The sequence below is a fragment of the Macrobrachium rosenbergii genome, chromosome 16, assembly GCF_040412425.1.
Source record: "Macrobrachium rosenbergii isolate ZJJX-2024 chromosome 16, ASM4041242v1, whole genome shotgun sequence".
Lineage (NCBI taxonomy): Eukaryota > Metazoa > Arthropoda > Malacostraca > Decapoda > Palaemonidae > Macrobrachium > Macrobrachium rosenbergii.
The window spans coordinates 46601309-46613808 of NC_089756.1; the positions used below are offsets into that span (position 1 = coordinate 46601309).

Below are 12500 nucleotides of genomic sequence, written 5' to 3' on the forward strand. Positions count from 1 at the left end.
CGAATGGACAGATGCTGTTTCGAAAGAAACCAGTAATTTTACATGATATTCAGTTTTCTTCAACCCATCAGAACATCGTCTATGATCACTTCTTTTGACAGTTCCTGTTCTTAGTGTCATTTTTTAGTTTTCTGTAAAAGAAAACTTGAGATGGCTTTACCTGTCTGTCCGCACTTTTTCTGTCCGCCCTCAGATCTTAAAAACTACTGAGGCTAGAGGGCTTCAAATTGGTATGTTGATCATCCACTCTCCAATCATCAAATATACCAAATTGCAGCCCTCTAGCCTCTGTAGTTTTTATTTTATTTAAGGTTAAGGTTAGCCATGGATCCTGCGTCTGGCACCGCTAGAGGTGCCTGCCGCTGACGCATCTTCACTTGACCGTATCTGGGGAGCAACTGAGCGGCGTTGTCCGGTCGTGGCTGAGAGTATCATACTGCAGCACATCGAGAGTTTCATACAGCATTATACGCTGTACAGAAAACTCGATTGCGCCGAAGAAATTTCGGCGCATTTTTTACTTGTTATATCTTTTTCTCTCTTACGTAATATATGATGATTTTACAAGGAGCAATTGCATATGTTGAAAGCAGTTTGAAATTAAAATAAAAAATGTAAGCTTCCAGTAAAATCACATTAACAGGCAAATGTATTTTATATTTCATTTTGCAGTATACTTGTTTTGCTCCATTTTGCTTATAACATTTTCTCAAAGTAGGTTAAACGTTTCACAGTGTTGTTATATGAGTGATTATATATATATATATATATATATATAATATATATATATATATATATATATATATATATATATATATATATATATATATATATATATATATATATATATATTATATATATATAAATATATATATATATATATATATATATATATATATATATATATATATATATATATATATATATATATATATATATATATATATATATATATATATATATATATATATATATATAATAGTTTACACGATCAAGCAGATAAAGCCAGGGATACAATGATTTATTCATACGTATCGTGACAAAATCGTCACATCTTCGGGGATATTTTACAAATTAAAACATATATTAATATAAAATCAGAGCTGATCATAAGATCCGATAGTACAAAATAAGGTTACTAATTACTAAACACAATTGAACGACAAAGTCACTTACACGCACAATTGATTAAGATTTTTAAAATTAATTTTTGTCAACAGGGACGCAATTGCGTTTTTCTTTTTTTTTCTAAAACTATATAACTAGGTCTATAAATATATATATATATATATATATATATATATATATATATATATATGTGTGTGTGTGTGTGTGTATGTATACTATGTGTGTATGTCTGTATGGTGTGTTCGTATGTAAATTACCGTGCATGCACCGAGAATCAAAAATCTTAAAATATCACGTGTAAAACGAAAGTGGCATTTAAGTAGCTTCAAGTTATGTAGGAGTCTTATATTATTCCGTCCAGAATTTTCTCGTTCACTTTAGTCTCTGAGCCCAGAGCCCTTGAATTTTTCATCATCCCTCTTCAAGATAATTCACCCCCACCCCTTCTCTCTCTCTCTCTCTCTCTCTCTCTCTCTCTCTCTCTCTCTCTCTCTCTCTCTCTCTCTCTCTCTCTCATATTCCGTTTTTTTTTTTTTTCTTTATGTCTAGAGGTCTTGGAAGTTGAAGTGCACAAAATCTGCGTAAGAAAACAAGAAAGTTTGGAGATCGAAAACCTCCGCCAAGGCTAAGCAATTTCCAGCCCCCCAACCCCCTTTCCAACACCACAGGATAAAGCTCTTTTTTTAGCTCAGGATCTTCCAAACTTTTGCCATTTGTTGCCAGTTACGAGGTAGAATTTTCAAAATTCAGGTTAATATTTTTTGAATAATTCTAACAACTAACAACTAACAAGCAGTCCGAACTAAAGTGACACCTTCAATGGAACGAAAAGTCCCTCCGGAGATTTGTATTTATGGTATTATACGCCTCCCCTACCCCCTGGCCTGCAGAACACACAGGAAAATAATAAATCAATGTTTTTTCAATATTAGTAATGTGTCCCCATAGCCCCAAGCATTGATTGCTTTGGTTTTCAACTTATTTCCGAGGCGAAAGATTCCCATTATGAACTATAGGCTTGATTGTGGCTATGGTGTTGTTTCCACAATCAGTAGGCCACTATGGTGCTCAGTGTCCCTGTAAGATCCAAAGACCTGGTGATTGCCAGTGATTGTAACTAACGAAAACAGGTCTCTTGATCTTATAACATGACGGTGACTACTGTGTCACCAGTTACTATACCTTTAACCCGGAAGGTGGAAAGAATCAACTTTAATCATGAATTCCTATTGACGCCTTTTGTCAAGTCAGTATGTTGAAACTATATGATATGCTTAATTTAAACTCGATTAGTTTCTTATCTTTAAAGTTTTACGTTTCTACAAAGTTAAGTTTTCTGGGTTTAGTAACCGTGACTCTGCCGGAGAGTTTTCGTATTGTCTCAAATCTCATTCAACACACAAACAATTTTAAATCGTAAGAAAAAAAAAACATAAAAATTCGGCGGTATTCATCTGATCCGCGTCTTGCAATTTTACGATTTAAAAACAAGTAAAAAATGGGCCGAAGTTTCTTCGGCGCAATCGAATTTTCTGTACAGCGTATAATACTGTATGAAACTCAGCCACTGCCCATGAAACTCAGCCGCGGCCCATGAAACTTTCAGCCAAGGCCCGGTATTGGCATGTGTTGTTGGTACCTATAGCGGTGCCAGACGCACGATCATCGCTAACTCTAACCTTAAATAAAATAAAATCTACCGAGGCTAGAGGGCTGCAATTTGGTATGTTTGATGATTGGAGGGTGGGTGATCAGCATACCAATTTGCAGCCCTCTAGCCTCAGTAGTTTTTCAGATCTGAGGGAGGGCAGAAAAAGTGCGGACGGACAGACAAATAGCCATCTCAATAGTTTTCTTTTACAGAAAACTAAAAACAGCTTTATATCAGTGGCACAAATAACGCCACGTCCGAATTTACCGTTTCCCTGAGAACGTAAAAAATCGAACTTCACGTGTTACTCTCTCATCATTGATTGGCGAGTAAAATATTAATATTTTGCTTCTCTTTGACGATATTATCATTTTTGTGACCTAGTGACTTGTGAAGATCATGTGGGCCAAGTAACCATGAAACCAGATTTCATGAAAACGTAATAAACAGACAGGAACAAAAAAGAATATGAAAATATAATAACAACAATAATGGTGAACTGAACGAAACAATAAACTTCACCAGAATGATGGCGAGGGTTAATAATAATGTTAATAATAAAGGAAGAAAGAAAAGCTTCGTCAATGAAGATGAGATTGATTTAGTGCTAAAGGGAAAAATTAGCAGAAAAAAAATTATCATCATAATGATAGCAGTAAAGGAAGAAGAGAAAAGGTAGTCAGAAGGGGAAATAATAATAATAATGATAATAATGAGGCTGTAACTCGGGAGGACATGCACAGAGATCTCCAGCTGAATAGTTCAAGAGGCAAATCGTTCTCCGTCAAGAGAGGAAAGAGAACTCACTCGAGTCTTCCTGCTGGCGGTGAAAGAGGAGCGTCGTGTCATGAGAGCCATCTCTGAGGTCTGGCCAAGAGGAGGCCTTTGCAGTCAGGCTATTTATAGAAATAGTTGTTCATACGATTTATTTGCGTTTTTCATTGGATGTGATTACATTTCGTAAATTTTCCATCCATTTGCAGTGATAAACTTCTTAAAATTGAATTAATGGTTTAGTAAGTTGAAGATTATGAAGACATACAGTACAGTATCCTGATAAGATTTAATATGAATCACAGTTCAGAGAATTTTTTTTTTAAATTAACCGTTAAAGAGCTTACATCATAACAGGCTGTTTATTTACTCATTTATTCATTTATTGGAAAAAGCAGAATCGATAAAAATCTTGAGAATAATTTTATGAATGGTGGAGAGCGAGGATTACTTCGTTGACCCCCTCCCGATTTAATATGGATTTAGTCTACATTTTTGCGGTGTAATGGTCCTTCTGTATGGCATTCTCTCTCTCTCTCTCTCTCTCTCTCTCTCTCTCTCTCTCTCTCTCTCTCTCTCTCTCTCTCTCTCTCTCTCTCCAGCAGTAATCCACAATGGTTACCTAACAATATATGAATTCAGTATTACAACCAGGCCAGCACAGGGTAATTTAAGCACACACTCACACCAACTCTAATAATATTTTTCATAACTGGCACATAACGACCTCTCCGGTAATAAAAATCTGGGCTCTAGGCGGGAGGAAGAGGCAAGGGAGAAGCTATTATATTTAGTGAAGACGTAATACTAAGGAGCTGTAAAGAAAAAGTTTTCTGTCTTGTTTGAATCCTCCATGCATTTTATTATGTACAGCATTTTTTATTTAATGGAAATGTGTTGTGCAGTTTCCTTTATTTTTCATTTTGGAAAACATGCTGATTCATTTTTGCATTTTTTAATCACGTCATTTTTGTTGCAATATTTAGTCTTTTTATTTACGGCTTTCTGCTGGGTAAGGTTAGTCTTTTTTTGTTCCCCATTATATTCCATTTTTCATTACGCCTTATCCAAGAAAGTTCTAAGTTACCCGAGTCTGTTCCCTTCGCATTTAAAATGAGCAGTCCTGGATCTTACAATATTCCACACACACGAATGTTTGGTAGAAATTTGTGACAAAATTTACATTTTTCCAAAAACTGTGTAAGATTGTTAATGTGTATTTTTGGACAATAATGTTCTATTTCATAAGAGACACATAATGATCTTGATCACAATGAAATCTTGGACACTATATCAGGGGAAGAAACGAGAAAAACTGGGACTCTTTAGCTCTATATTTAGTTCAAAGAAAACCTTTAATCTCTTGTAGAAGAAAACCTGGGAAGTTGGGAAAGAAAACCTTTAATCTCTCGAAGAAAACCTGGGAAGTTGGGCAGGAAAGTGAGGAGCTTATCACCATTATTTTAAAATTATTTTTTAGTTTTTATGCCCGGAGTTTCCGATGTTATGTCTCTGGTCTCAGATGGATCTTGGTAATGTGTTGTGAGCTTTCTCTTTCATTTTTCATTACCTTCATATTGTAAACTTGTTGATTACGTCAGCTTTCTTTACCAGGCTCAGTTTTTGTACTTATCATTTCTTTGTGGTGTCGACTTGAATTTCTCCTTCCCCTCCCATTTCTAGGTATTAGGTCTTGTATCAGAGAAATAAAATATACCGATTTTGAATTTGAGTGTCAGAGTACAAAATGGGTATAAAACCAAATTCCCTATATACTCTTGCCACATTAATGTTTCAGTTAATTCAAGTAATGTTCCAATTATATATGTATGTGAAGTTTTAGTTCATATTGGTAGAGTGGCATTTGTAACTAGTGATTAAGTTGAGAGTCCCAGCTAGCATGTATTGGTGGTCACTGAGCTCGCGAGTGTTTATCATTCTTTGTGCAGAACTGTTCTGAAGGTCTTAGTTTTTGTTATCCACCGACTGGTTCTGTTAGAGGCGTTTTCGACACTATACTAAGCTGAGTGGACGGTGCCATCGTTTGTCCCTTGCTGAGTAATCTTTGGCATTCCCCTGCTGAGGGAACTTTGAAAAGTTTTCATTATTAACTGTGTGTTGTGTTACCTGGGTGGTATTTGGTTTTTGTACGTCCTGCCCTGACAGTGTGAATTATAAACTGATCATGAGAGTTACGTGTACCTCGTTCGAGTAAGTGTTTTTTATTATTATGTTTTATCTGCATTAAAAATTATAGCTGTTTCCACGGCATTCAGTTGATACAGAGTCTTCTCTATTCTTCTTATTATCTTTTTTTCCTCAGCCTGTAGCTAGAATATCAGGTTTCCCAAGGACCTACAAAGATTTCTGTTTTCTTAGTTTTATTTCCTCTGACGTTTCAAACGCGCTCTGGCGTTTATCTTCAAAGATTGAATGAATGGCATGCAGGTTACAAGGGTATATATAGCAAGCGGGGGTATACAGTTGTCAAGTCGGTTTTATCTGGTAATGGTAATATTTTTGTTACATGTGAATACTGTATTTAATATATTTATTAAATTATATAATACATATGAATACAAATATAGTGTGTAGGACACTTGTATTACTGTTAGGTTTTGTTAATGTAACTAATATGATAAACATCGGCAAATAATTATATGTATCGTAGAAATAGTACTTGAACACTTTCGTGCATGACATTGCACTTCGAACTTCTGGGATACGAGTTTTCCGGGATTCTGTGTGTGCGCGTGGCCCTGTTCTTGGGTTCTCCAAAGAACCACAGAACGGTGGCTGTGCCAGGTCGGGTTCCGGATTCAACCCATCTACCAGTTTGGGTTCAGACGTGGTGTGAACTACATCGTTATCTTCTAAATACCCCAATTTGTGGTAAATTTTGCATAAATTTTTAAATATTTTTCCGTTATCATTAGCTAAGCAAGGTCATATTTTGTCCGTACAGTGTAAATAAATTATATGGTTAAGAAAAATTATTTATCAGACACTGTAATTTGTTGCCTTACATTTTTCATGTTCTGTTATTACAGGAACAATAACTGTAATTGAACAGTGTAAACAACAAATGCCAGTGTTTGATGAGCGGTTTTTTAAAACATACAATTCAAGTGAAATGTATGGGAAAAAATTTACTTGGGTAGCGAAAGGCCATCCCGCCGATGCCACGAAACTGTCTCAGGTGCTCCTGATTTGTGTTGGGTTCTTCAACCAACTAATATGTTTCCCAAAAGGATGACCATAGTTAGAAAGTGATAACAAAAAACACATTTAACTGTTTATTTACAAGTAAATAATTATGTACAATTGCCCGTGTAAACGGAGATATAAATTTATATATAATTTAATCCTTAACCATCTTAACGCTTAACCCGCCTACTCATTATTCGCAAGAAAGATCACGTCCATTCTCCTCTTAAATGCAATAATTTTATATTGTCTCAATATACCGAGTCCCGTATGAATTTTTATTGTGTTGCATCGCCACACTGTTGTGTTACTAAAGAGAGATCCATTTAAGATGGAGACACCCATTCACCGCTTCATGGCCTACCGCCAGTCAGACTTCTGGACTTCAAACAGAAGGTACTTCATAATGTTGTTATGATGATGATTCTGGCTGCTTCGTTTCCACAGCTTTCGGATGGGTCCAAAGGGTGGTCGGCCACGGCGCGGTGAATGGCTACCTCCATCTTATATGGACGTATCTCTTTAGTATACGACATTGTAACGATGCAACAATGCAATAATACTTTCATATGGGACTCAGTATAGTGAGAGAATAAAAAGGATAATGGATTAAAGAGGAAGCTGTAGGTGATCTTTTTTGCGAATAGTTAATAAACGAGAAAAGTGTTAAATGATTAAGGATTAAATAATAAAAATTATACAAATTTATACCTCTATCTATAAGAGCAGTGTGTGCATACTTCATGCATTGCCATACATCTTATACTTGGCACATATTAATGTATATATATATATATATATATATATATATATTTATATATATATATATATATATATATATATATATATATATATATATATATATATATATATATATATATATATATATATATATATATATATATATATTGAATATTTATATTTTATATATAACATATATATATATATATATATATATATATATATTTATTTATTTATATAAGCAGCTTAATAAAAAGCAGCTTTGTTCTACCGATCCTCCAAAATGCTCAGAGGCATTTGACCCACTTTTTATAAACGTTCAATATTTTACTCTACTTCTTCTTTGATCAAGAGTACAAAATGTCTACCAAAAACGACTGTTTTCTTTTTGTACTTTAAGAGAAATGACTCTCCCTCCCCGCACCTACTCTTTGGTAATCATTAATTCTTCAGTTGAATTCAACAGTAATGTTTCTTCCTTCCTTCCTGTAAGCTCTGGAATTCGCTTCTTGCTCCATTTTTCCCCTGGCTATATATGTTCTCATGTAGTTAAGGTTGTAAGGTAGTATATATATATATATATATATATATATATATATATATATATATATATATATATATATATATATATATATATATATATATATATATATATATATATATATCTCCCCACAGAATGTCAGGCAGGCGCATGAGGTTCAGTAAGACTTGCTAAAAATGTCCATAACCGTCTGTATGTATGAATATGTACATGAATATTTGCATAAACAGTAGAAAGGAACAGCACATCGTTCCCTTTCTCTCTTGTTCTTTTATTACTGACGAATCCAATGAATGTGCTCGAACCGTTTCAAGGCATATTTACGTCTGCCTCCAAACAGAACAAATTGTGTGTGTCTGTGGATGTTGTTGCTCACTGTCAGCTTGTACGAACTTGCAGCGCTGCCGATAGGATATGGGAATGGTCCCACGAAATACTATGAAATATTGTTCCAGCTAGACTTCTTCCTGATGAATTCCATATTCTTTGGAAGCTTGAATTTCAAGTCAATGGCCCCTGTGGGATTGTTCCATATGATCAGGCGTGATGTTCTGAATAATAATAATAATAATAATAATAATAATAATAATAATAATAATAATAATAATAATAATAATAATAATAATAATAATAAAAGAACATTATATATTATTTTCCTCAAAGGATAAAAATTCTGCCACTACTCAAACTGAGTGAATATAAATGATGTACAGTCCAGTAAGATTTAAAATCTCAGCTTTGCCTCTTTTTTCTTATATATTTTGAACGAGGGACAGTAATGTTATTGGAGAGAAGGAAACGTTTGAAAATGCTAACAAACCCACCTTGGCTTAGTCCAGTGCATATTAATTAACGTCTTTCAGAAAGGCTGGGCTTTGTTCTAGATTAGTGGCTTCATATTTCATTAAGCATCATAACATCTGCGAAATATTAAATTAAACCCTTAATTGACCATAACTGATATATGGAACCAGCCGGTTTGTCAGGATGCAAAAATAAGTCATTTTTGCTGCAACAATCGACTTCCGAATACGTTCCATGAACTGTATGAGCCCAACGAGAGAGAGAGAGAGAGAGAGAGAGAGAGATTTTCCAGATTTTTCTTTTCCATTGAGAGAGATAGAGTATATATATAGGAGCGATTTATATATTTATATATTAATTTTTATTTTTTCCATCGAAGATATATATATATATATATATATATATATATATATATATATATATATATATATATATATATATATATATATATATATATATATATATATATATATATATGTATATATATATATATATGTATATATGTATATATATGTATATATGTGTTATAATATGTAATTATGTATAATTAGATATACTGTAAATACTGTGTGTATATATGTATATATGTAATGTGTTTATATATATATGTATGTATATATATGTTTGTGCTTTCATATAATTGTAATTATGGGCATCCATAATTAGTTATAATTTTATATTTTTATTTATCAAATTTCATATTAACGTTCTCTATTTCCATGAAATTTTTCGATAATTGAATACAAGCTTCAGACACGGAGCATTAAAGGTCTCCCCGCTTTGGCTTTAATCCACAAGAGGAGGTGAAGAAGATGGGGCGTGTTTTATATAATACACAGAGGTGATGTGTCGTGTCCGAGTCATTTTACGCCCCAGTGAATATTTATAAAACGTCGCTAAAGACACACACTTGCTTATATGTCAGATCGACTCAGAGGGCACGTACTTGCCAATAATGAGAATAGCAGCAGTACATCAAGGACGGTACCCTCCTTCTGCTGTTGTGTATTTCAATAAACATCGTAAAGTTGAGTAGAGGATAGACGAACAGATTCTGAAAAAGTATCTTCAAGTGTTGAGCTTTTTAAAATATATCTCCCTAAAGTAAAATGTCAAATTTTTATTTATTGTGTAGCTTTTTTTAATTATTTTACTATTTGTGTTTGATATTAGATAAATTTAACTTTAGTTATTGTCATTAGTTATAATTCAACTTTAGTTATTGTCTTTAGTAAGAATATTAGTAATATATATAAAGTTTTTAAAAATGAACATTTCTTTTCTTAGCCTCTTCCATAAGAAATACGCCTATTGTGGATAACTATCGTAACAGAATTGTTAAAAAATTAATTTCAGCTCAGAGTTAGCAATTGAAAAATTATGCTGCAAATGGATGGCCATACCTAAACGGGAATATTTATTTAATTACCAAATAGTGCCGGTATGTGTGCACCACTGATCACTTCTTCAAAGCTTCCTAATTTCATCTTGATATTGCTCTTCCCTGTAATTTTTTCCTGTATAAAAATTCATTGTAAAGGCAAAAATGCATTTTTCCATTAATCTGCATGATCGATGTTATTCATATACACCCGCAAACACAAAAATCATAAATCATTAGGCATGTTTCTAACTCGACCAGGTATTAATTTATGATTTACACAGTATGAGTTCTCACACACACACACACACACACACACCTATATATATATATATATATATATATATATATATATATATATATATATATATATATATATATATATATATGTATGTGTGTGTGTGTGTGTGTGTGTGTGTGTGTGTATGTATACATACCTCATATGAAATATATATAACAAAATATTTGTTTAAAATGTTATATATATATATAATATAATTGCATATCTATATTATATAGGAAGAAGAATAAATATTATAGCTTGACAGTTTTGATAGAGTTCAAAAGTAATGCAAAATGTCATTTGTTTAGATTGTTCAAAAGTAATTGCATGTCTCTGCTGATAGGAGGAAGAATATCATTGAAGACAGTTCTGATAGATTCAAAAAGTAATGCAAATGTCATACAAATTATGCAAGGGTAGAATATAATTGAAGAGAGTAAGACTGGAGAGAAATATTATATATAATATAATATATATATATATATATATATATATATATATATATATATATATATATATATATATATATATATATATATATATATATATAGAGTACAGAGAGAGAGAGAGAGAGAGAGAGAGAGAGAGAGAGAGAGGTGGGGGGGGGGGCATTGTCCTGAAGAAAGGAAAACCTCTCTGGAACCTGGAAATGCGAGAGGAGGCTGTTAGTCTATTGGGGTAGGGACACATTGGACGAGGGTCCTCCCACCCAGGGGAACCCCGCCCCTGGGAACACCAAGGCAGGACTTGATGAACGAGGCCTTGGTGCTCCCCGGGGGCTCTCGTGGAATAGCAGGGGGCGCTACCAAGATGGAATGGGTTATTTTGAGAGAGAAATGGGCTCTGTGAATTATCCTCTGGCACGTGAAAATTCCTTATGGATGGCTGGGTGCGTTTCGTTTTTTGCCATCCCTCCGAGAGATTTTGCATGGCACTGACAAATATTAGACACGAACCTGATATTACTGATGACTAGCTTTAATGGGTATTTGCTTGTGTGTGTGTGTGTGTATATACTTATGGTAAGAGGATTGGCAGTGATGATGGTGCAGTCTCGTCCTGTTCTGTTTTCGCCTTTTGTCTATGTATTTATGTTATGAAGATACTCGCTTTCTTTATCCGTTTCCTTTATCCTTTTTCTTCAAATTAGTTTATTAATTGCAAGAGTTCCTCACTTGTTTTCTTTAGTTGGCACTCTAGATCTTGTTATAGTACCCTACATCTGATTGATTTCCATTCTCCAAAGAAGGAGACAAGCTCCAGTTATACAAGACGAACGCAGATCGTTGTTCATTAGTCACTGAATGTTATTTATTAATCACTTTTATTGTACCACGTCTTCTAGGAGGTGGATATATTTACAATCATGTGCTATTTTTGTTTTTCATTTTTCTTTTTTTTCGTAATATTTTCATTAAAGAATTTTCTCAGCATCTGTATGTGTGCAGTCTAAGGAAGTCCAACCCTTAATGGCCATTTGGAAACTGAAATGAAATGAGGAATATCCTTGAATTTGTTGCTTCTTTTTGCCTAGTCGTTCATTCATTCTGCCAATTTTGTGCTGGTCTCTTTTCTCTCTCTCTCTCTCTCTCTCTCTCTCTCTCTCTCTCTCTCTCTCTCTCTCTCTCATCGTTTCAAGATTCACGTTATTCACGGATTATGAAAAACCTTTCAGCCCTGATAGTTTGTTACCAATAAAGAAATGCACTTTGTTTAACAATGTAAGAAAGCATAAACACCATTCATGAGTAAAAATAAATCATTTTACTGAAAACGCGTTATCAGTAGCTAAGCATTCATATACCAAGAATACACTGTTATATATTTTGAATACATTATTATACATTTTATTTCGATATCGAATTTATTGCCTCTTTACGTGGGTCATTCATTAAAATGTTAATGTTGTCATCCAAGAAAGAGCGTTCAATGAATTATGGTAACATAATGATTGCATTAGTGATAACGATTTGTTTATGATTTAATTTGT

The 12500-nt window shown here is 33.6% G+C and overlaps 1 long non-coding RNA gene across 1 annotated transcript in view; it reads left to right on the top strand.

Moving 5' to 3' along the window:
* LOC136847401 (uncharacterized) overlaps window positions 1-12500 on the top strand; it is a 632801-nt gene that overhangs the window by 620048 nt on the left and 253 nt on the right. The window lies entirely within an intron of this gene.